Here is a 25833-nt window from a genome sequence, read left to right as displayed (position 1 = left end):
CGGGGTAGGTAGCAAACTCTTTCCTGATCCCAGCTCTGTTCATCTTGGATCATTTTTAAAAACAATGTAAGCAAGGGTTACTCCAAGCGGAGTCTCCCTTTTTTCCAAAAATTGGGCCACACAGACACTAACCCCTTCAGTGGCAGCACTTGTGCCCTAGTTGCAAACAGGATGTTTTGATTTGCATCAAGCACATTCCAATCCACAAGCATTTACTTTCCCCAGGATGACACAGGGGTAGTAAATTCCTTGTGGATCCATGACTTGTTCATTTTGTTGAACGTTAGTCTGTCCACATTGTCACTGGACAGACGCGTGCGCTTATCTGTCAGCACACACCCAGCAGCACTGAAGACACGTTCAGAGACAACGCTGGCAGCTGGACACGACAAAATCTCCAAGGCGTAACTGGAGAGCTCTGGCCATTTTTCAAGATTTGAAGCCCAAAATGAGCAAGGCTCCATTTGTAAAGTAATGGCATCGATGTTCATTTGGAGATACTCCTGTATCATCCTGTCCAGCCGATGACTATGTGTCAGACTTGTCTCTGGTGGCCTTGCAAAGGAGGGTCTAAAAAAATTATGAAAAGATTTAATAGAATTGCTGTTACCAGCACCAGATACGGTGCTACTGGTACGGGTAGACTGTTGGAGATGACGAGACCGTCCCATGTTTGTCAAGTTACAACTGGGAGATTCACTCCCTGCACCTGCACGGTTGTTTGGTGGAAAAGCCAAGCTAAGATTGAGTAACAGCTTCTGCTGATACTCCTGCATACGTGCGTCCCTTTCTATGGCTGGAATTATGTCACAAAATTTGGACTTGTACCGGGGATCTAATAGTGTGGCAAGCCAGTAGTCATCATCACTTCTAATTTTGACAATACGAGGGTCATGTTGGAGGTAGTGCAGCAAGAAGGCGCTCATGTGTCTGGCGCAGCCATGCGGACCAAGTCCACGCTATGTTTGTGGCATAGAGGTGCTAACCGTTCTTTCTTCCTCTGACATCTCCCCCCAACCTCTTTCAACTGAAATTTGACCAAGGTCTCCCTCATCCGCTGAGACTTCCATGTCCATGGACAGTTCGTCCTCCATTTCTTCATGTTCTCCTGCACCTTCCTCAACATTTCGCCTGCTACCATGCTCCCTTGTTGATCCCTGGCCCCCATGGTCCCATGCCTGCCGCGTTGGTGATGATGAACGTCTGGACCTTGGTGATGTTGTTGTCCCTTGCGCATCAGAATCCTCCTGTAGTTCCTCCCCTTCCTGTTGTCCCACCCCCTGACTCCGAATAGTGTTTAGCGTGTGCTCCAGCATGTAAATGACTGGAATTGTCATGCTGATAATGGCATTGTCAGCGCTAAACATATTCGTCGCCATGTCGAAACTGTGCAGAAGGGTGCATAGGTCCTTGATCTGAGACCACTCCATCAGGGGGATCTGTCCCACCTCTGCATCTCGTTGGCCCAGGCTATACGTCATGACGTATTGCACCAGGGCTCGGCGGTGCTGCCACAGTCACTGTAACATGTGGAGACTCGAATTCCAGCGTGTCGCCACATCGCATTTCAGGCGATGAACCGGCAGGCCGAAAGACTTCTGGAGCGATGCAAGTCGCTCAGCTGTGGCGGTTGAACGGCGGAAGTGAGCAGACAGTTTTCGTGCCCTGGTCAGAAGGCCATCTAGGCCGGGATAGTGTGTTAAAAATTGCTGGACAATAAGGTTCAACACGTGAGCCATACAAGGCACGTGTGTCACCTTGCCCAGGCGAAGGGCCGCACCCAGGTTTGCAGCATTGTCGCACACGGCCTTACCAGGCTGCAGGTTGAGTGGAGACAAACATTCATTAAATCAGTCTCCAGAGCTGCCCACAACTCAGTCGCTGTGTGACTCCTATTTCCAAGACATGTCAAGCTAAAGACCGCCTGATGCCGTTGCGCTCTGCTGCCAGCATAGTAATGAGGGGTGCGTGATTCCTTCTGCGCAGTGAGAACGCTGGTGGCCTGACCAGGCAGGCTTGGGGCGGAGGTGGAGGACACAGATGAGGTGGAGGAGGCAGAAGCAGTGGCGGAACTTGGACAGACAGAGGATTGACACACAAGTCGTGGGGACGGCAAGACTTGTGCAGCAGACCCTTCACCATCTATCACCATAGTTACCCAGTGCCCAGTCAGCGACATGTAACGTCCCTGTCCATGCTTACTGGTCCAAGTATCGGTGGTGAAATGCACCCGTTCACACACAGAGTTTCTCAAGGAAGCGGTGATGTTGTGTGCGACATGCTGGTGTAGCGCGGGCACACCTTTCTTAGAGAAGTAGTGGCGACTGGGCATCTGGTACTGGGGCATAGCGACAGACATAAGGTCTCTAAAATCCTGTGTGTCCACCAGGCGGAAAGGCAGCATTTCGGTAGCCAAGAGCTTACAGAGGGATAAAGTCAACCTCTTAGCTTTGGCATGGGTCGCAGGAAATGGCCTTTTATTTGTCCACATCGGAGGGACAGAGATCTGGCTGCTGTGTGTAGACGGTGTTGAGTAGGGTGTCCCTGGAAAAATGCAGGTTTGTGAGGAAAGTGCAGGCGGAGACATGATGTTGCCTTCATCCAACGTTGGTGCTATCGATGTCTGAGAGAGCTGTACACATGCACTTGTTTCCCCTTCCAAACCAACTGACGACCTACCAAGCAAACTGCCTGCTGCGGATACAGTGATGGAAGTTGTGCGTGGAAAACCAGGTGTCACAGCTGTCCCCACAGTCCTAGAAGATGAAGAGCGCGCGGATGCACTGGAAGGGGCAGGCGGTGGATGGTTCTCTCCGCTAGGCCGCATTGCAGCACGGTGAGCTTCCCACTGGGACATATGATATTTATTCATGTGGCGATTCATGGAAGAAGTTGTAAAACTGCTGAGGTTTTGCCCTCTACTAACAGAATCACGACAAATTTTACAGATCACATAATTTGGGCGATCTTTTGCTATGTCAAAAAAGGACCAGGCTAGGCAAGGCTTAGAGGGTATGCGACCTGCTGAGCCCCCCCGACTAGTACTCAGAGGCAGAGTGGTGGCTGAGGATGCAGTTGTAGACGTGCTACCAGTGCTCCGACTCTGTCCAGGAAGGCGCAAGGTAACTTCGTCGTCGGTTGCATCCTCCTCCACCGCCTCTGTTGACCTCCTCGAGTGCCTGACTGTGGGTTGACAGTAGGTGGGATCTAGAACTTCCTCATCAATTGTTGTGTTTGCACTCCCCTCACCCTCAGACCGAGCCTCTTCTTGCCCTGACCGAATATTTAAGTTGTCATCCCAATCTGGTATCTGCGTCTCATCGTCATCAGTATGTTCCTCATTGTCTATAACAACAGGTGTTACAGTTTGTGAAAAAGGGTCAACATTATGCTCATAAACTTGGTCCTCACGGCCTGAATCAGAGTCACAAAGGTTCTGGGCATCACTGCAGACCACTTCCTGGTCTGTACTCACTGTAGCTTGGGAGCAGACCTCTGATTCCCAGGCTATAGTGTGACTGAACAGCTCTGCAGACTCACCCATCCCAGTTCCACCATACTGTGCAGGGCGGATGGAGACTTCAGAGCTGGGAGAAAGAAAGTTTGATTGGGATGACAACTCAGAGGACTGGTGTTTTTTGGATGCGGTAGTTGAGGTGGCGGAGAGGGCACTTGTTGGACTACTTGAGATCCATTCAAGCATTTTCTTTTTTTGGCCATCATCTACCTTTGTTCCAGTTGTTCGTGTCCGTAAAAAAGGGAGCACATCGGATTGTCCACAGTAAGTAGTAGACATCTTACTTTTGCTGGAAGATGGTCTATCTTCAGCAGATGTTAATGGAGCTTTGCCACCTTCCCCACGGACAAACCCTTTTTTTCCTTTTCCAACACGCCTCTTCCCCTTTCCACCAGCATCTGTCATTTTGCTACTCAGGTTGATTGCGACAAGATTGTGCACTTAAAATGTGGTAGTAAAAATTGAGAGGTGGTGTAGATTGCAGCGGTGGTCTAGCTTTATTAACAGCAGAATAAACAACAATAATTATCCCTGACAATGCAACTACGCTCCTTAAACTGGCAGCATAAATTGCTAGTATAATAGCTTTGTAACAATGAGCTTGGATGTTCAATGCAGACGTGCTGCAAATATCTTTGCACTAGTGGGACAATACAGAAGTCCAACAGCCACTTTTAGGATGCCACTAAGTTCACTCAGTGTTTGCTAGTATAATGGCTTAATAACAATGAGTTTGAGTGTGCAATGCAGGCAGACGTGCTGCAAATATCTTTGCACTAGTGGGACAAAACAGAAGTCCAACAGCCACGTTTAGGATGCCACTAAGTTCACTCAGTGTTTGCTAGTATAATGGCTTAGTAACAATGAGTTTGAGTGTGCAATGCAGGCAGACGTGCTGCAAATATCTTTGCACTAGTGGGACAATACAGAAGTCCAACAGCCACGTTTAGGATGCCACTAAGTTCACTCAGTGTTTGCTAGTATAATGGCTTAGTAACAATGAGTTTGAGTGTGCAAAGGACAGGAGGGTACAGTGGCAGGGTTGTGGGTCTGGGTAGAGGAAAGGAAGCCTGCCTTTCTATCCCTCCTAATGGGGAAATGCAGCGAGGAAATCCCTGACCTTAGCTACACAGACCCTGTCATCTTGTGTAGCTGTTAAACTCTGTTTTCACGGCCCTGACTGTCACCTATGGCTCTGACCCTGCCGGTATTAGCCCTTAAAAGGACTAATAGAAACTTCTATCCCTATTCTGTATAGCGCTGTGTATAGAGCGTACACAGCAGTATCGGAGACAGGAGCTGCGCCAGCGGTGACTGACACCAAGACGCAGAAGAGATAATGGCGTCCGGACGGGCAGATACTCGTTTTTATAATGCAGCGACATGTGACATGGACATCCTATGACACATACCGTTGCTTCTCTGGCTAGAAGTCCACTTAGCTGTGTGTGTAAGCAAACAGGAGAACAAACGTGGTTGTATTGCAAAAAAATAAAAATATCAAGGTTTATTTGTACATCTACAATTAGATGCAGCACACATTAATACAGTACAAAAAGACAGAGGGCACTTAGGCACAGAACAAGATTAGTCATAGACCTTCACATGGCAAGTACAAAAAACAGACAAGATATAAAATGTTGCATACAGAATGACATTATTGCCAGGTGAAACCAGAGAGTAATAGCTGGTGTCCAAAACAAGAGGTACACAAACCGCACATTACAGCCATTTAAACGTCCGGACATCAGTACATACCAGCGGTTGTATAAGTGGAAGGATCACCAGTACATTACTTTAAAGTGCCAATGTGCAGGAATCAAAGACCGACAGACAAACCCCCCCTATGGCAGGTAACGCGCGTTTCACGTATTAGAGGTATAACGCTTCATCAGACCGAGGAGGGGTGATGAAGCGTTATACCTCTAATACGTGAAACGCGCGTTACCTGCCATAGGGGGGGTTTGTCTGTCGGTCTTTGATTCCTGCACATTGGCACTTTAAAGTAATGTACTGGTGATCCTTCCACTTATACAACCGCAGGTATGTACTGATGTCCGGACGTATAAATGGCTGTAATGTGCGGTTTGTGTACCTCTTGTTTTGGACACCAGCTATTACTCTCTGGTTTCACCTGGCAATAATGTCATTCTGTATGCAACATTTTATATCTTGTCTGTTTTTTGTACTTGCCATGTGAAGGTCTATGACTAATCTTGTTCTGTGCCTAAGTGCCCTCTGTCTTTTTGTACTGTATTAATGTGTGCTGCATCTAATTGTAGATGTACAAATAAACCTTGATATTTATATTTTTTTGCAATACAACCACGTTTGTTCTCCTGTTTGCTTACTATTTCCTAGTGGTTTGCATGTTTTGTTGCACTAATAGAGGCCCATACAGGACACTCTATATAATTTTTGTGTTATTAGACTGTGTAGTCATGTTACATCTCCTATTGAAATGCTACACTCTCTCCTCATGGATATTTTTGCTTGTTTAGCTGTGTGTGTGTCTGGGATTGGCTGACATGCTGGCCCGCCCCACTACACGCGTGCGCGTAGGGAAGGAAGACAAGGAAAAAAAAAAAATGGCGATCGCCATTATCCATACAGCAGTGGTCTGAATGCGCTGTTCCCGCACACTATACACTGAAATTTCATAATAGTGTGAGTCACATAGTGACTTACACTATTACAGCGGAAAGCCAGCTAGGAATTAGCTGGTCTTTTTGCTGCTAGAACCGTTTTCGAACGTATCTTGAACTATCGAGCTTTAGCAAAAAGCTCGAGTTCTAGTTCTATCTAGAACAGCCCCAAAATCACTCGAGCCGCGAACTGGAGAACCTCGAACCACGCTCAACTCTACACAACAGCCAGCAGCAAGGCGACGTCTTTTTGTTGGGTCCCTATCAAACTAATGCCTCTTCGGGTTAAAAAAAAAAACCCTACAATTTATGAGCGGACAGGAACCTGCAAATGGAGAATTAAAATAGCATAAGGCTGAAGAGCAGGAGTGCTTAATCAGAAGGTATGACCCTGTAATCTAAGAAAAAGACTGATGGCACATCATATCTTTCTACTGTGAACAAATGCAAACTGAATATGAAACATAGTAACAAAAAGGAGGCAGTTGCACTGTGTAGTGCTCATATATGTGGAACAATGAATGTGGGAATATAGACATGCAATACTGCTATGGAAAACATGCTAAAATTGAGATACTTAGCACGCAAAAATGGCTTGTGTGCTAAGTATCTAAATTTTTGCATGTTTGTCATAGCAGTAATACATGTCTGTATTCCCATATTCATTGTTACATATATCTGAGCACTACAGAGTACAACTGTCTTCTTTTTGTTACCCCCAAAAAAGCCTGAACATAAAAATGCGCGTCGGGGTGCAGGCACCACGCGTGTGTGAGCTTTTTGTATACTTAAATAAACTGATTATCAGTGGAATGATGATATGGGCATTACCTTTTCTATATGGACATTGTTCCTTAATGGGACACCTGATTGCAGTTGTATCTTAGGGATCAGTTATTTATGAGCAGCAGTTTTTTCAGGAGTAGGATCTTTATATTTAATCATGCTTGATTTTGTACTATGGCACTATTTAAATATCATTTAATAGTATTCACCACTTTCTTTAATTTTATAGGACTTTGTACATTTATCTATATCAGTGTAAGAGTCATTTACTTAGGTAACACTGCATGCTGTAGTTTTTCATACCTGCCACTCTGAAATTTGTACTAATCACTTTATAATAGTTATACATCATTTTTGGTTTGAAATGTGCCTTTTTGCAAAATATATATATGCAATTTACATTGAATTTTGAGCCCCTTACTTGCTACTTTCTCTTGGTGCCATCTAGTGGTTCTTAATGTTTTAACACTAGAAGTCCCAGAAATTTCGAGCTCCCCCCTGAAGTCCCGAAAGAGGGTCAAATGACCCTTAGTCAATTATATTATCAAATACAATAAACTGAATAGAACTAACTAGAAACTAAATGGCTAAACTCAATGGAAAACAACAACCTCCTGTGGTGCAACAGTAATGGCCTTAATTACAGAACAAAAGACGGTGATTATCGGAAGTTAGCTAAAATCCTTCAGGTCATTCGACCCGTCTCTGGGTTCCAAAGGTAGAAATGTTAAATGACCCCTCTCTGGGACTTCTAGTGTTAAATAAGTTTGAATCAATGTTTTGCTATGTTGCAATTGAATAATAAAGATAGCTTACTAATTAACCCCTTCACGACCTTGGACGGATCTATCCGTCCAGGATCGTGTCCCGTTAAGCCCCGCCCCCTGCCGCGGGCAGGCGACGTGGATCGGCACACATATCAGCTGTTTTCAACAGCTGACATGTGTGCCTGCTAGCCGCGGGTGGAATCGCTTCCACCCGCGGCCATTAACCCCTTAAATCTTGCTGCCAAAGTCTGGCAGCAAGATTTAAATGCTCGCGGCCATGTTTGTTACTTACCGCCGCCCCCACCGGAAGTCACGTGTGTTATCACGTGACTATCGGTGGTTGCCATCGTAGCACAGGGTCATGTGATGACGCCTGCTGCTATGATGTTTCACTTTCGTTTTCCCTTGGCCGAGAGCAGAGGGAAAACCAAAGTGACTGAATCTGCTGTTTACAGCTGTATTGCTGTAATCAGCAGATAGCGATCAGTGATCGGATTGCTGATTGCTATAGCCCTCTAGGGGGACTTGTAAAATAAATAAAAAAAGTAAAAAAAAAAGTTTTAAAATATAAAAAAAAAAGTTCAAATCACCCCCCTTTCCCCCCATTGAAAATTAAAGGGTTAAAAAATAAATAAATATACACATATTTGGTATCGCCGCGTTCAGAAATGCCCGATCTATTAAAATATAAAATCAATTAATCTGATTGGTAAACGGCGTAGTGGCAAAAAAATTCCAAACGCCAAAATTACGTTTTTTGGTCGCCGCAAGTTTTACGCAAAATGCAATAACAGGCGATCAAAACGTAGCATCTGCGCAAAAATGGAACCATTATAAACGTCAGCTCGAGACGCAAAAAATAAGCCATCACTGAGCCATAGATCCCAAAAAATAAGAACGGTACGTGTTTCGGAAAATGGCGCAAAATGTGCGCCACTTTTATTGGACAAACTTGTGAAATTTTTTTAACCCTTTAGATACAAGTAAACCTATACATGTTTGGTGTCTACAAACTCACACCGACCTGAGGCATCACATAGATACATCAGTTTTATCATATAGGGAACACGGTGAATAAAACATCCCAAAAACTATTGTGCGATCACACTGTTTTTACAGTTTTTCCACACTTGGAATTTTTTTTGCTGTTTTCCAGTACAATATATGGTAAAACCTATGGTTTCATTAAAAAGTACAACTCGTCCCGCAAAAAACAAGCCCTCATATGGCAAGATTGACAGAATAATTAAAAAGTTACGGCTCTCGGAAGAAAAGGAGCAAAAAACAAAAACGCAAAAACGGAAAGTGCCCGGGGGCTGAAGGGGTTAAAACAGGTACAATGAACAATTTAAGACCTGAATAAAGATAAAAAAAGTACATTGCACTTACATACCTATCCATATATTGAAACATAAGGTTATAGAAGTAACCAGACATTGTATGAAATGTTGTCATCTACACAAAGGTATATCAATTGTGATAAAATGACATAGCTGTTTAGGTGGTTGAAGCATATATATGGGCTTCTATTGTGGATGACGTATGAAATATATTAGTCCGTGGCTTGTAGAATACCTATAAGTCCATGTTAAAAACACTCCGTCAATGTGGGAGTCTCAAGTGATCAGTTCTGCTTCATCGGTGCTCGTTCACAAGCAAATAACTCCTTATTAGAGTTGAGCGCGGTTCGTGGTTCTCCAGTTCGCGGCTCGAGTGATTTTGGGGGCTGTTCTACATCGAACTAGAATTCGAGCTTTTTTGCAAAAGCTCGATAGTTCTAGATACGTTCGAGAACGGTTCTAGCAGCAAAAAAACAGCTAATTCCTAGCTGGCTTTCCGCTGTAATAGAGTAAGTCACTCTGTGACTCACACTATTATGACATTTCAGTGTATAGTGTGCGGGAACAGCGCATTCAGATCACTGCTGTATGTATAATGGCGATCGCCATTTTTTTTTTTTTTCCTTGTCTTCCTTCCCTAAGCGCGCGCGTGTAGTGGGGCGGGCCAGTATGTCAGCCAATCCCAGACACACACACAGCTAAGTGGACTTTTAGCCAGAGAAGCAACGGCATGTGTAATAGGATGTCCATGTCACGTGTCCCTGCATTATAAAACCGGACATTTTCCTCCAGCACGCCATTATCTGCCTTCTGCGTCCTTGGTGTCAGACATCACTGGCGCAGCTCCTATCGCCGATACAGCTGTATACGCTCCATACACAGCGCTGGACAGCATAGGGATAGAAGTTTCTATCAGTCCTTTTAAGGGCTAATACCGGCAGAGTCAGAGCCATAGGTGACAGTCAGGGCCGTGAAACCAGAGTTTAACAGCTACACAAGATGACAGCGTCTGTGTAGCTAAGGTCAGGGATTTCCTCGCTGCATTTCCCCATTAGGAGGGATAGAAAGGCAGGCTTCGTTTCCTCTACCCAGAGACCCACAACCCTGCCACTGTACCCTCCTGCCCTTTGCACACTCCAACTCATTGTTACTAAGCCATTATACTAGCAAACACTGAGTGAACTTAGTGGCATCCTAAACGTGGCTATTGGACTTCTGTACAGTCCCAGTAGTGCAAAGATATTTGCAGCACGTCTGCCTGCATTGCACACTCAAACTCATTATAACTAAGCCATTATACTAGCAAACACTGAGTGAACTTAGTGGCATCCTAAACGTGGCTATTGGACTTCTATATAGTCCCAGTAGTGCAAAGATATTTGAAGCACGTCTGGCTGCATTGCACACTCAAACTCATTATAACTAAGCCATTATACTAGCAAACACTGAGTGAACTTAGTGGCATCCTAAACGTGGCTATTGGACTTCTGTATAGTCCCAGTAGTGCAAAGATATTTGCAGCACGTCTGCCTGCATTGCACATTTCTACTCATTGTTACTAAGCCATTATACTAGCAATTTATGCTGCCAGTTTAAGGGCCGTAGTTGCATTGTCAGGGATATTTATTCTTTATTATTCTGCTGTTAATAAAGCTAGACCACCGCTGCAATCTACACCACCTCTCAATTTTTACTACCACATTTTCAGTGCACAATCTTGTCGCAATCAACATGAGTGGCAAAATGACAGATGCTGATGGAAAGGGGAAGAGGCGTGGTGGAAAAGGAAAAAAAGGGTTTGTCCGTGGGGAAGGTGGCAAAGCTCTATTATCATCTGTTGAAGATAGACCATCTACCAGCAAAAGTAAGATGTCTACTACTTACCGTGGACAATCCGATGTGCTCCCTTTTTTACGGACACAAACAACAGGAACAAAGGTAGATGATGGCCAAAAAAGGAAAATGCTTGAATGGATCTCAAGTGGTCCAACAAGTGCCCTCTCAGCCACCTCAAGTACCGCATCCAAAAAACACCAGTCCTCTGAGTTGTCATCCCAATCAAACTTGCTTTCCTCCAGCTCTGAAGTCTCCATCAGCCCTGCACAGTATGGTGGAACTGAGATGGCTGAGTCTGCAGAGCTGTTCAGTCACACTATAGCCTGGGAATCAGAGGTCTGCTCCCAAGCTACAGTGAGTACAGACCAGGAAATGGTCTGCAGTGATGCCCAGAACCTTTGTGACTCTGATTCAGGCCGTGAGGATGAAGTTTCTGAGCATAATGTTGCCCTTTTGTCACAAACTGTAACACCTGTGGTTATAGACAATGAGGAACATACTGATGACGATGAGACGCAGATACCAGATTGTGATGACAACTTAAATATTCGGTCAGGGCATGAAGAGGCTCGGTCTGAGGGGGAGGGGAGTGCAAACACAACAATTGATGATGAAGTTCTAGATCACACCTACTGTCAACCCCCAGTCAGGCACTCGAGGAGGTCAACAGAGGCGGTGGAGGAGGAGGCAACCGACGACGAAGTTACCTTGCGCCTTCCTGGACAGAGTCGGAGCACTGGTAGCACATCTACAACTGCATCATCAGCCACCACTCTGCCTCTGTGCACTAGTCGGGGGGGCTCAGCAGGTCGCATGCCCTCTAAGCCTTGCCTAGCCTGGTCCTTTTTTGAGATAGAAAAAGATCGCCCAAATTATGTGATGCGTAAAATTTGTCGTGATTCTGTTAGTAGAGGTCAAAACCTCAGCAGTTTGACAACTTCTTCCATGAATCGTCATATGAATAAATATCATAGGTCCCAGTGGGAAGCTCACCGTGCTGCAATGCGGCCTAGCGGAGCGAACCATCCACGGCCTGCCCCTTCCAGTGCATCCGCGCGCTCTTCATCTTCTAGGACTGTGGGGACAGCTGTCACACCTGGTTTTCCACGCACAACTTCCACCACTGTAACCGCAACAGGCAGTTTGCTTGGTAGGTCGTCAGTTGGTTTGGAAGGGGAAACAAGTGAGTGTGTACAGCTCTCTCAGACATCGATAGCACCAACGTTGGATGTAGGCAACATCATGTCTCCGCCTGCACTTTCCTCACAAACCAGCATTTTTCCAGGGACACCCTACTCAACACCGTCTACACACAGCAGCCAGATCTCTGTCCCTCAGATGTGGTCAAATAAAAGGCCATTTCCTGCGACCCATGCCAAAGCTAAGAGGTTGACTCTATCCCTCTGTAAGCTCTTGGCTACCGAAATGCTGCCTTTCTGCCTAGTGGACACACAGGATTTTAGAGACCTTATGTCTGTCGCTGTGCCCCAGTACCAGATGCCTAGTCGCCACTTCTTCTCTAAGAAAGGTGTGCCCGCGCTACACCAGCATGTCACACACAACATCACCGCTTCCTTGAGAAACTCTGTGTGTCAACGGGTGCATTTCACCACCGATACTTGGACCAATAAGCATGGACAGGGACGTTACATGTCGCTGACTGGGCACTGGGTAACTATGGTGATAGATGGTGAAGGGTCTGCTGCACAAGTCTTGCCGTCCCCACGACTTGTGTGTCAATCCTCTGTCTGTCCAAGTTCCGCCACTGCTTCTGCCTCCTCCACCTCATCTGTGTCCTCCACCTCCGCCCCAAGCCTGCCCGGTCAGGCCACCAACGTTCTCACTGCACAGAAGGAATCACGCACCCCTCATTACTATGCTGGCAGCAGAGCGCAGCAGCATCAGGCGGTCTTTTGCTTGACATGTCTTGGTAATAGGAGTCACACAGCTGAGGAGTTGTGGTCAGCTCTACGGTCCGAGTTTATTAAATGGTTGTCTCCACTCAACCTGCAGCCTGGTAAGGCCGTGTGCGACAATGCTGCAAACCTGGGTGCAGCCCTTCGCCTGGGCAAGGTGACACACGTGCCTTGTATGGCTCACGTGTTGAACCTTGTTGTCCAGCAATTTTTAACACACTATCCCGGCCTAGATGGCCTTCTGACCAGGGCACGAAAACTGTCTGCTCACTTCCGCCGTTCAAACGCCGCAGCTGAGCGACTTGCATCGCTCCAGAAGTCTTTCGGCCTGCCGGTTCATTGCCTGAAATGCGATGTGGCGACACGCTGGAATTCGACTCTCCACATGTTACAGCAACTGTGGCAGCACCGCCGAGCCCTGGTGCAATACGTCATGACGTATAGCCTGGGCCAACGAGATGCAGAGGTGGGACAGATCACCCTGATGGAGTGGTCTCAGATCAAGGACCTATGCACCCTTCTGCACAGTTTCGACATGGCGACGAATATGTTTAGCGCTGACAATGCCATTATCAGCATGACAATTCCAGTCATTTACATGCTGGAGCACACGCTAAACACTATTCGGAGTCAGGGGGTGGGACAACAGGAAGGGGAGGAACTACAGGAGGATTCATGTGCGCAAGGGACAACAACATCACCAAGGTCCAGACGTTCATCATCACCAACGCGGCAGGCATGGGACCATGGGGGCCAGGGATCAACAAGGGCGCATGTTAGCAGGCAAAATGTTGAGGAAGGTGCAGGAGAACATGAAGAAATGGAGGACGAACTGTCCATGGACATGGAAGACTCAGCGGATGAGGGAGACCTTGGTCAAATTTCAGTTGAAAGAGGTTGGGGGGAGATGTCAGAGGAAGAAAGAACGGGTAGCACCTCTATGCCACAAACACACCGTGGACTTGGTCCGCATGGCTGCACAAGACACATGAGTGCCTTCTTGTTGCACTACCTCCAACATGACCCTCGTATTGTCAAAATTAGAAGTGATGATGACTACTGGCTTGCCACACTATTAGATCCCCGGTACAAGTCCAAATTTTGTGACATAATTCCAGCCATAGAAAGGGACGCACGTATGCAGGAGTATCAGCAGAAGCTGTTACTCGATCTTAGCTCGGCTTTTCCACCAAACAACCGTGCAGGTGCAGGGAGTGAATCTCCCAGTTGTAACTTGACAAACATGGGACGGTCTCGTCATCTTCAACAGTCTACCCGTACCAGTAGGACTGTATCTGGTGCTGGTATCAGCAATTTTATGGAATCTTTTCATAATTTTTTTAGACCCTCCTTTGCAAGGCCACCAGAGACAACAAGTCTGACACATAGTCAACGGCTGGAGAGGATGATACAGGAGTATCTCCAAATGAACATCGATGCCATGACATTGCAAATGGAGCCTTGCTCATTTTGAGCTTCAAATCTAGAAAAATGGCCAGAGCTCTCCAGTTACGCCTTGGAGATTTTGTCGTGTCCAGCTGCCAGCGTGGTCTCTGAACGTGTTTTCAGTGCTGCTGGGTGTGTGCTGACAGATAAGCGCACGCGTCTGTCCAGTGACAATGTGGACAGACTAACGTTCATCAAAATGAACAAGTCATGGATCCAGAAGGAATTTACTACCCCTGTTTCATCCTGGGGAGAGTAAATGCTTGTGGATTTGGAATGTGCTTGATGCAAATCTAGCTGTGAAGTGTACAACTAGGGCACAAGTGCTGCCACTGAATGGGTGGGTGTGTGTGGGGCACAATTTTTGGAAAAAGGGAGACTCCGCTTGGAGTAACCCTTGCTTGCTGTGTTTTTTAAAAATGATCCAAGATGAACAGAGCTGGGATCAGGAAAGAGTTTTCTACCTACCCCGGTGTCATCCTGGGGACGGTTAAGTATGGTGTATTTTAGAATGTGCTTGATGCAAATCTAGATGTGAAGGGTACAACTAGGGCACAAGTGCTGCCAATGAATGGGTGGGTGTGTGTGGGGCACAATTTTTGGCAAAAGGGACACTCCGCTTGGAGTAACCCTTGCTTACATTGTTTTAAAAAATGATCCAAGATGCATACAGCTGGGATCAGGAAAGACTTTGCTACCTACCCCGGTGTCATCCTGGGGACGGTTAAGTATGGCGTATTTTTGAATGTGCTTGATGCAAATCTAGATGTGAAGTGTACAACTAGGGCACAAATGCTGCCACTGAAGGGGTGTCTGTGTGGCCCAATTTTTGGAAAAAAGGGAGACTCCGCTTGGAGTCACCTTGCGGTGTTTTACATGATTTTAGAAGGGCATGCCATGCCTATATCGGTGTTCCGTCCTCTTTTTCCTCGTAACGCTGTTTTGTTTTCACATGAGTATATGTCCTTGTCACTTTCGCATGTGTTTGTGTTGTGTTGTGAGTTGTTTGTCACCTTTTGGAGACCTTTGAGGGTGTTTTCTAGGTGTTTTTATGTGTTTGTGATTGCCTGCCATTGTTTCCTATGCAGTTCGAGTTCGGTTCGTCGAACGTTCGACTAACCGAACTCGAACGGTTCGCTCATCTCTACTCCTTATCTGTTTTAATTAGCACAAATTGTTGTTCCTTTGTATATGATATATTCCCATTTCAAATTAGTGTATTTGATGATCTTTTTGCAGCTTTTTGAAATAGATAATATTAGTGAATTAGAGAATGCCCAGAAACTCACCATCTACCGGTCACTGCGGAGGGACTACACTCTGGCCCCATATCTGCAAAGGTTACGCCACCCCAAAGACAGGCAGACACTTAGCCTGTACAGACTGAGTGCCCACAGCCTAGAGGTGGAAACAGGGCGGCACCGACAGACATACAAGCCGCGGGAGAACAGACTGTGCCAGCACTGCCAGCAGGGGGCCCTGGAGGACGAGGCGCATTTCCTACTACACTGTGACAAATACTCAGGAGTGAGGGCCTCCCACTTCCAGAAACTTACCGCTCATACCCCGGACTTTCCATCCATGGACGAGGAGAGGAAACTCCGCATCCTACTGGGGGAAGAGGAATCAATGGTGGAGATCGCCGCCCAATATGTCTCCATTTGTCATAAGATGAGGGGTACTAAAGACCTCCAAATGGGCCATCACTCCCTAAATTGTGGCCCCAACACCCCATCCCCACAACCCTAACCCACTCCCCTTTCACACTTCTTTTTTTGCTTTGGCAATGCTAATAGTTTTTTTGGTCCTGCCAATAAAGCCTATTTGATTTGATTTGATTTGATTTGATAATAGTATCTGTTTGATAGATAGATAGATATAGATATATATATATACACCGTATATATATATATATATATATCTATATATATATATATATTATACAGTGCAGACCAAAACTTTGGACACACCTTTTCATTCAAAGAGTTTTCTTTATTTTCATGGCTCTGAAAACTGTAGATTCACATTGAAGGCATCACAACTATGAATTAACACATGTGGAATGAAATACTTAACAAAAAAGTGTGAAACAACTGAAAATATGTCTTATATTCTAGGCTCTTCAAAGTAGCCAACTTTTGCTTTGATTACTGCTTTGCACACTCTCGGCAGTCTCTTGATGAGCTTCAAGAGGTAGTCTCCGGAAATGGTCTTCACTTTACAGGTGTGCCCTGTCAGGTTTAATAAGTGGGATTTCTTGCCTTATAAATGGGGTTGGGACCATCATTTGTGTTGTGCAGAAAGAGGGACAAATGGTTCGGCGCTCTGAGCGCGCAGTGGTAAATTTTAACCAGGTCCCTAGCCACACCAATTGTGTGTGACTCGTGCAAGTATCGGATCACACAACTCGGACTGGCCGGCTTCTCTTCTGACAGGAGTGGCTCAGTTGTATGTATTTCTATGCAGCTGAGCTGATCTTCTAGGGAGCACGGCCTCAGTGTTACATTTTTATTATATTTTATTATAGATTTAATAGAGAAAAAGAAACAATTGCACCATATTTTTACGCCATTTACTGATCCCCATAAATAAACTAATCGCTGTGTTGTGTGGATCATTACGATTACAGGGACACCAAATATGTCCACGTTATTTGCTGATTTGTGATGCTTATTATTTTATAATAAAAAAAAAAGCACAATCAAAATTACACTATCCTTTTTTATTATTGTTAGTAATTTTATTAGAAGAAAAAAAATTTCTTTTGTTTCAGCTGAACTTGTGACTTAACAGCTAGGACTACAAGTAACATGTTTGGAAGGTACTGGTTTGAGTCCTGCAGTGGATTAAAATTACCAGTTTTTTTCTTTATTTCACATTACTTTATAGTAGTTTTATATGAACAAACAAATCTGATTTTTTTCTTCACCTCTAGGGACATATATATATAAAGTAAAGTACAGATAGAAAGTGTTACTGAGTGCACGGAGGGTGTAAAAACAGATGATAGAAGGGACCCTATTCTAAGGTAATTTTAGAATGGGTGAAAATGGCATGGCGAGATTAGGTGATAGGCCTTTCTAAATATAAGTGCTTTTAAAGGCCCTGTCACACACAGAGATAAATCTGCGGCAGATCTGTGGTTGCAGTGAAATTGTGGACAATCAGTGTCAGGTTTGTGGCTGTGTACAAATGGAACAATATGTCCATGATTTCACTACAACCACAGATCTGCCAAAGATTTATCTCTGTGTGTGACGGGGCCTTAAGACATACTAAAACTGAATACTGGAAGTTAATCAGATTTTCTGGGGTAGTGGATTGCAGAGAACAGGTGCAGCACAAGAGAAGTCTTGGAGACTGTCACAAGACAGCCAGGGGGTTTCACCGCTGACATTAACTTATCAGGAACAGCAGTCCACTGCCCCAATTGTCAGATGAATGTGCAGTTGACTGACGCTTGATGGACGAGGCAAGGGTGGCTTTCACTGCTAGGCCAATTATTTTGGAACTAAGGCTAAGACCGCACTTTGCGTTCTCCTACTTGCAGTTCTAAACGCACGTTTTGGGCTTAATTGATTTGACCAAAGTTGCCTTTTTCAGAACTTTAGCGCTAAAAACGCATGCATATTTACCACGTTTTAGATGCGTTTTTAGCGCTTTTTACATGCTTTTTCACCTGCGTTTTGACAGATGCGTTTTGAACATTAAGACACTGCTAAATAAAGATTAAATAGTCAAACATCATGAAAAAAAGAGAAAAAAAAGGAAAACATATATAATTTTGGATTTAATAAATAAAATATTGATATTTCATGAAATTATAGCCGTTTTATAATATTTAATGTTAAAATAGCAATAAAATCAAAATTTTCATTAATTTCATTGTCGGACTATGTGTGTGTGTAAAGGGACATATTATTCCATTATTTTTATGTCAGAAAAGCATGCATTTTTTAAGTCAAAAACGCATATTTTCAGCACTTAAAAAGCAGGTAAAAGGCAGGAAAGTTTCTTGGTTTTTGCCATTTCTCATTGACTTAAATGTTAGCAAAACGCACCCAAAATGGCAAAAACAACTGACATGCTGCTTCTTTGAACGCATGGTTTTTGCCACAAATTATGCAAATTAAACGCAGCGTTACAAAACGCAAAGTGCGGTCTAGAAATCCCCATTTTCCATAGACTTTGCTGGAAAATCAAAAAGCATGCCTTTTGGCATGGAAAAAGTGCCTCTCAAAACGGACCGAAAAAGCACCTGAAACACAGGTGGAAACGCAAAGTGCGGTCTTAGCCTAATGGCGAATGTATAGTATACTTACAACCAATTCAAGTTCATGGAATATACCTCAGTACAGTCTCTGCCAACTTCACAATAACAAAAGGAACTACCACTAGTTTTCAGAAGCAATCATTTTACAGGCAGGCTGTGTGGCGCCCCTGACCTGGTCAGGCACCACTGAGTACTGCACCCATGCTGGGGACAGTGCAACACAGGTAATCCAGAAGGCTGACCGAGGTGTGACTACACAGGCGCATAGTGATCAGGTCTCACACATGTACCTTTGAGAGGACCCCTGGGGATCCCAGGAGGGGGTAAAGCCTTCACCTCCACTGGAAGAGTGGAGGGGGCGAAGCCTCCATCTCCAATCGAGGGGTGTGGTGGAGAGCCTGGTTGCTAGGTGGCGTAGGCAGGCACAAAAGGGAAAAGAGGGAGAAGGAGAAGAACAGTCTGAAGCAGAGGGTGGAGGAGTGAGGAGCATGGAAGTGGAGCTCAGACAGGAGCAGCAGTGCAGGTCCCTCAAGTGAGCCGGTTTAGTGTGCAGTCCAGGGAGAGCAGACGTCAGGAGCAGACCCCTGGGGCTGTGACAGTCTAACAGCGTCCGCGCAGTGACTACCGACGGGGGAGAACGGTCACCTGGTAGTGCTGCCCGAACCCCACACACAGCTGGAGAGAGAGCCGCGTAGTGGAAAGTACGGAGACTGTCAGGGAGTACCAGGCCCAAACGGGCGGCAGATCCCGGTGCGGGGATAGATCCACCTTTCCTTGCTGAACCTGCCGGTGTGGGGCCCTCAAAGCCCACGCCACAACACCCCAAAAGCCGCAGCCACGTAGCCACAGTTAGGGCCCATAGTTCACAGGAGGCAAGCAGCTGGAGTGATCTGGTCCAGGCGACAAGCAAACGGCAAACAAACGAGGGGAGCAGTTACTTCCCTGGGTGACCCCCATAGGGACTAAAAGTCGGGGTTACCACAAACCACAGAAGGGCTAAGGAAGGCGAGTCGGTAGTCACCCTCATCAGTCAGCCTGAAGGATACCTGGTTCCAGCCTGGTTCATCCCAGCTACGCCCGGGTTACTCACCCTGCCATCATCAGTGAGTAAAACCCCTGAAAGACATTCTGCTTGTGTGGAGTTATTCTGCGCCTTGTGGTTCTACACACCTACACAGGGCCCTGGGGCTTGCCTCACTCTCAGGAGGCTATTACAACTGACTGCACCCACCATCAACCCCAGGCGTCCCTCAACCTGCAGTGGCGGTCCCCACTGACCGCAATTCTGAGAGTGGCGTCACGACAATCCTAAATAGAAGATCTCCTACCTGTGACCAAAGATCCAGCTGCGTGGAGTCCCTGAAGGTAATGCACCGACACTGCACTTGTGGGGCTTCACATCTGGCGTCACGAACAGGATAAGGACTAGACCTGTTCAGACAGGTGACCATGTGCCTGGGCGGTCCGCTTGGAAAATTGGAAGCGCCGCCATATTGCCACCATGAAAAGCGCGCTGAAAAACAACAGCAGCCCGCGCTGGGAGAAGTTACCGCCCACGAAGAGGTGTGGCTACCCAGAGATCCCCTGCAGAGTCCTGACCTCGCAAGTGATGAGAGCGGAGGCGTTCAGAGACGTCGGGACAGAAAGGGAGCCAGAAGCCTGCTGTTAAAAGAAGGAGACGCAGAGGAAATGGCGTCTGGATGCAGAGACCCAGAGCCAGGCTCCGCTGCCTGGTGGTATCAGGAACTTGCCCAGTTCTGCGACCAACTGGAGGCCAGGGTCATACGACAGATCAGCGAGGAACGCACGGCGCTTCTTGAGATGGCTGCCGCGGTGCAGGCCTATGAGGAAAAAGCTACGCGACGAGTGCCCGACCGAGCGGCGACGACTCAGACCCCGATGGTGCCACCGATGGGTGAGTCCAGTGTTGCCCCTGCCAGCGCGAGTGCCCCGACCCCTGCTGCCACGCCCGCGGTCCCTGAAGAGGCGCCCGGCGCGGCGACGCTGAGCCAGGCCGCAGCCACGCCAGGTGCGGCCCGCCAAGCCCAGGCCGCCGCAGCGATGCCCTGCCCGGCCCGCAAAGATCCGGCTGCCACCGCGACCCTCGTCCACTCCGCAAGTGAGGTGCTGAATCAGGCCGCAGCCACGCCAGGTGCAGCCCGCCAAGCCCAGATTGCTGCAGCGACGCCCAGCCCAGCCTGCACAGATCCCATCGCGCTGCGACGCCAATCCAGGCCGCCGCAGCGATGCTCTGCCCGGCCCGCCAAGCCCAGGCCGCCGCAGCGATGCCCTGCCCGGCCCGCCAAGAATCGGCCACAGTAGCGATGCCCGCTAAGACTCCAGCTGCGACCCTGATTGACACAGCGACGCTGATCCAGGCCGCCGCCATGCCCGGCACGGCCCGCCAAGACCAGGCCGCCGCCATGTCAGGCGCGGCCCGCCAAGACCAGGCCGCCGCCATGTCAGGCGCGGCCCGCCAAGACCAGGCCGCCGCCATGTCAGGCGCGGCCCGCCAAGACCAGGCCGCCGCCATGCAGGGCGCGGCCCGCCAAGACAAGAATGTACCTCTGTTTACCCCGGCCCGCAAGGCCAGAGCAGACACCGCTCCCCAGTCTAAGGAAGTCCCTGCTAGGAAGTCCCTGATAGGAGAGGACCCCGCATACTGGAAGCTGAAGGCTGATCTAGAGGCCCAGTTCCCACAGGAGATGGTGGACCGGTATCTGCTCCCTCCGCACACCCCCAGGAGGATTCCGGCAGTGTCCACGCCAAAAAGTCCATTGCCCGGCCCAGCTGATGAACACCCATCCCCAGCACTGCCACCACAGGAGTGCTCAGAAGAACTAAGGGGGAGAGGAGGCCAGGAAGCTGAGAAGCTGACCCCGGAGCCATCAGCAGTGGATCCATGCCCCGAGCCAGAGATGCTGCCGTATTCCCGCTGGGATGAAGAGGAAGATTTGTCCAGAAACCTCACCTGGGAGCCTGCAAACAGTGAAGCAGCAACCCAGCAGAATCCAGCCCGTAGGACACGGCGCCGTAGTAGAACCAAGCTTTCCCCTGCACCGCAGTCTCCAGAGCAGAAAGACAAAGTCATGGCCAGAGACTTGGAAGAGAAACGGTTCCTGAGAAGGGCCAAATCCCAGGTCAGAGGCCCACTTTGTCGGGGAGTTGTGGAAGACTTCAGCTTGAAATCAGGATATGGCTTCATAGTAGCTCCTGGTATGAAGGAAGGCATTTTTGTGAATAGAAGGGATGTTAGAGCCCATTTGCCCAGAGGACATCCAGGAAGGAACTTACAGATGGGAGATACAGTGGAATTCACAATGCATCAGGGAGAAAGAGGATGGTATGCACTTGACGTTACGCCATGTACCAGAGATTCCTATAGAAACCCAGCTGTCTCCATACCACAAGAAAAAGAAAGGAAAGATAAAGAACCCACTGATGAGACTACCTCCGATGATGAGAGAAATGAAGAAAGCAACAGGTGCCGCAGCCCTACAGGCCCAAGCCCTGGTGAGGAGGAATCCATGTAAATAACGTAAGAAATACAGCAAGTTACCAGTTTTGAAAAGTTTGCAACGTTTATAAGTTTAAGCATGTGCCCACATGAACTAGTGTGAGAAACCCATAAACCTTAAGGCTATGAACTGGCTATAGCCACAAACTCTCGCAGTGTAAATAGTTACCCCAGAGGTACCACCACCAGAGCCAGCCTGTTTAGGGGCTTGGCTCGCCTGCAACCAGGGAGCACGTCCGTTTATGGGGCCTTGGCTCGCCTGCAACCAGAGAGCATGCCTGTTTATGGGGCCTGGCTCTCCACCACAAAGAGGGTATCTGGTCAGCACCAACTGTGGAGGCCGCCTCTACATCCTGCCAGAAGAGGCTGAAGGCGCGGCTCCACCAGGCCAGGTATGTCCTGAAGACCACCAGACCATGAAAGCCGCCTCTACATCCTGCCAGAAGTGGCTGAAGGCGCGGCCAACGGGAGAGGCAGATTGGAGGAGAGGTCTGGGGAAACGGATGGCCCAGACCTGGTTACCAAAAGAAACCGGTGACCTGCCTCCTGAGAGGGTTTTGGGTGGGTTAACGGACTTGTGGGTGGAGGGTGGTGATGTATGGTACCTGGTGGTTTTAAAAGTTTTACCATGTTTTAATGTTTTATGCATTTTAAAATGTTGTCTTGCAGCCCGAGGACGTGCTGGTGATAACTAAGGGGGAATGTGGCGCCCCTGACCTGGTCAGGCACCACTGAGTACTGCACCCATGCTGGGGACAGTGCAACACAGTTAATCCAGAAGGCTGACCGAGGTGTGACTACACAGGCGCATAGTGATCAGGTCTCACACATGTACCTTTGAGAGGACCCCTGGGGATCCCAGGAGGGGGTAAAGCCTTCACCTCCACTGGAAGAGTGGAGGGGGCGAAGCCTCCATCTCCAATCGAGGGGTGTGGTGGAGAGCCTGGTTGCTAGGTGGCGTAGGCAGGCACAAAAGGGAAAAGAGGGAGAAGGAGAAGAACAGTCTGAAGCAGAGGGTGGAGGAGTGAGGAGCATGGAAGTGGAGCTCAGACAGGAGCAGCAGTGCAGGTCCCTCAAGTGAGCCAGTTTAGTGTGCAGTCCAGGGAGAGCAGACGTCAGGAGCAGACCCCTGGGGCTGTGACAATCTAACAGCGTCCGCGCAGTGACTACCGACGGGGGAGAACGGTACACCTGGTAGTGCTGCCCGAACCCCACACACAGCTGGAGAGAGAGCCGCGTAGTGGAAAGTACGGAGACTGTCAGGGAGTACCAGGCCCAAACGGGCGGCAGATCCCGGTGCGGGGATAGATCCACCTTTCCTTGCTGAACCTGCCGGTGTGGGGCCCTCAAAGCCCACGCCACAACACCCCAAAAGCCGCAGCCACGTAGCCACAGTTAGGGCCCATAGTTCACAGGAGGCAAGCAGCTGGAGTGATCTGGTCCAGGCGACAAGCAAACGGCAAACAAACGAGGGGAGCAGTTACTTCCCTGGGTGACCCCCATAGGGACTAAAAGTCGGGGTTACCACAAACCACAGAAGGGCTAAGGAAGGCGAGTCGGTAGTCACCCTCATCAGTCAGCCTGAAGGATACCTGGTTCCAGCCTGGTTCATCCCAGCTACGCCCGGGTTACTCACCCTGCCATCATCAGTGAGTAAAACCCCTGAAAGACATTCTGCTTGTGTGGAGTTATTCTGCGCCTTGTGGTTCTACACACCTACACAGTGCCCTGGGGCTTGCCTCACTCTCAGGAGGCTATTACAACTGACTGCACCCACCATCAACCCCAGGCGTCCCTCAACCTGCAGTGGCGGTCCCCACTGACCGCAATTCTGAGAGTGGCGTCACGACAATCCTAAATAGAAGATCTCCTACCTGTGACCAAAGATCCAGCTGCGTGGAGTCCCTGAAGGTAATGCACCGACACTGCACTTGTGGGGCTTCACAGCTGATTGGACACTACTTACAGGTAGTGTATGGCTTCGGGGTTGTAGTTTATGGAGCAAGAGGAATGAAGCTATTAAATGTTATATATTTAATAAGAATGAATGGACAAATGTACCGAGACATTCTTGGTAAAACTCTGCTGCCATCTACCAAGATGATCAAGATGAAACGAGGGTGGACATTTCAGCAAGACAAATGACCCTAAACACACAGCCAAGGAAACTTGAAGCTGTCATCACCAACAAAGGCTTTTGTGGAAAGTATTAAAGCAACACCCAAGCGGATTTTTATTTCAGTGCTGGCATGGTGCTTTAAATGTAAGCCCCCTACTCTCTGTCATATACTCACTTTCCTGCAGTTTCCTCTTGTGCTCGTAACTAATGACTGGCTGGAAGTTAGAAGTTAGGTCACAAGGTCAGAATGCAACTCTATGAGAGCAAGAATGAGACTCTCATAGAGAAGCATTGCGTTGTGACCTCCGGCACGCTCCATGAAACACTGGAGGTGCCGACAGGTCACAAATTATAGGAAACTGAATGGAGTGACCCTGGAAAAAGATGAAGACTGTGGCAGGTGAGTATTGGACATAGAGCAGAGGACTTAAGGGTAGTTTACATGCTACGACATCGCTAGCGATCTCATTAGCGATGTGAAATTCTAGATCGCAAGTGCGATATTTCGATCGCACATGTGTAAAATAACCTATGTGCAATCTCGAAAGATCGCACTTGCGATCTAGAATTTCACATTGCTAATGAGATCGCTAGCGATGTCGCAGCATGTAAAGTAGCCTTAATATTTGAAGCATCAGTGCAGCGGTGCAATAAAAACAAACACTGGAGTGGTGCTTTAAAAAAATGTCAGTAAGCATGCTCAATAGGGTTTCCCTATTTCATTACTAATTGTTACACATCACTAAATCTATTGACATCTATGGATTGATTTCTTTGCCTGTATGGATTGGATGGGTTTCACCCACATCTGGTGAGTTATTTATATCAGTAGCAACTTTAGAAATATATTTACTTAGAAAATTGGGGATGTGTTCAATACTTATTTCACCTGCTGTATATACATAGCTCCTAACCATCCAGGATTCGCTTTGAGGTGTCAGCCCTGATAAACCTTTATCTTTGCAGGTAATAGCTAAAGCTCTGAGATAAAGCCTACAGTAATCAACGTAGAAACATTTGGTACACTTGAAGCTGCACGGCTGGATGTGAACCCACAGGTAGATTATACTGCTACATAGAGAATCGTCTGTACATATCACAGTATTTCCATGTCCTTTTGTTCTAAAGGTGAAAAAAAAGTCAGATTTTTTTTTGTTCTTATAAAATTACTAAAAAATAATGAACTGTTGTGTCTTTAGTTCTGGTCTCTTCGGGAAAAGAACCCACAACCTACATCATTGCAGGCAGTAGTTTGAGGATTTTGTATACTTTAGGCCTCTTTCACACGTCCGTGAAAATCACGCACGTTTTTCACAAACGTGTCAAAGGTGTGTATTGCCCTCCGTGAGCTGTGTTTATGGCACACGTGTGTTCTCTGTGTGTTATCCGTGATAACACACGGAGAACGGGAACTTTCTGCTCACCTGTCCCTGGTGATGCTGTCCGTGGTGCTGATCTTCATTCTCCGGTCCTGCCGACTCCCCGTTGCTGCTGCTTCCGGTCAGCAGTGAAGTGAATATGTAATGAGCATAATGAGCGGCGGTCGGAAGCAATTGACAGCAGCAGCAGAGACAGCAGTGCTGGAGAAGGTGAGTAAAGTTTTGTTATTTTTTATTCAGACACGTGTGTTTTCTCCGGTGCTTGTCACACGGATCACCTCCGTGTGGTTCG

This window comes from Anomaloglossus baeobatrachus, chromosome 1 (assembly GCF_048569485.1).
Source record: "Anomaloglossus baeobatrachus isolate aAnoBae1 chromosome 1, aAnoBae1.hap1, whole genome shotgun sequence".
In the NCBI taxonomy this organism is placed as follows: Eukaryota; Metazoa; Chordata; class Amphibia; order Anura; family Aromobatidae; genus Anomaloglossus; species Anomaloglossus baeobatrachus.
Note: the sequence above shows the minus strand (reverse complement) of the source record.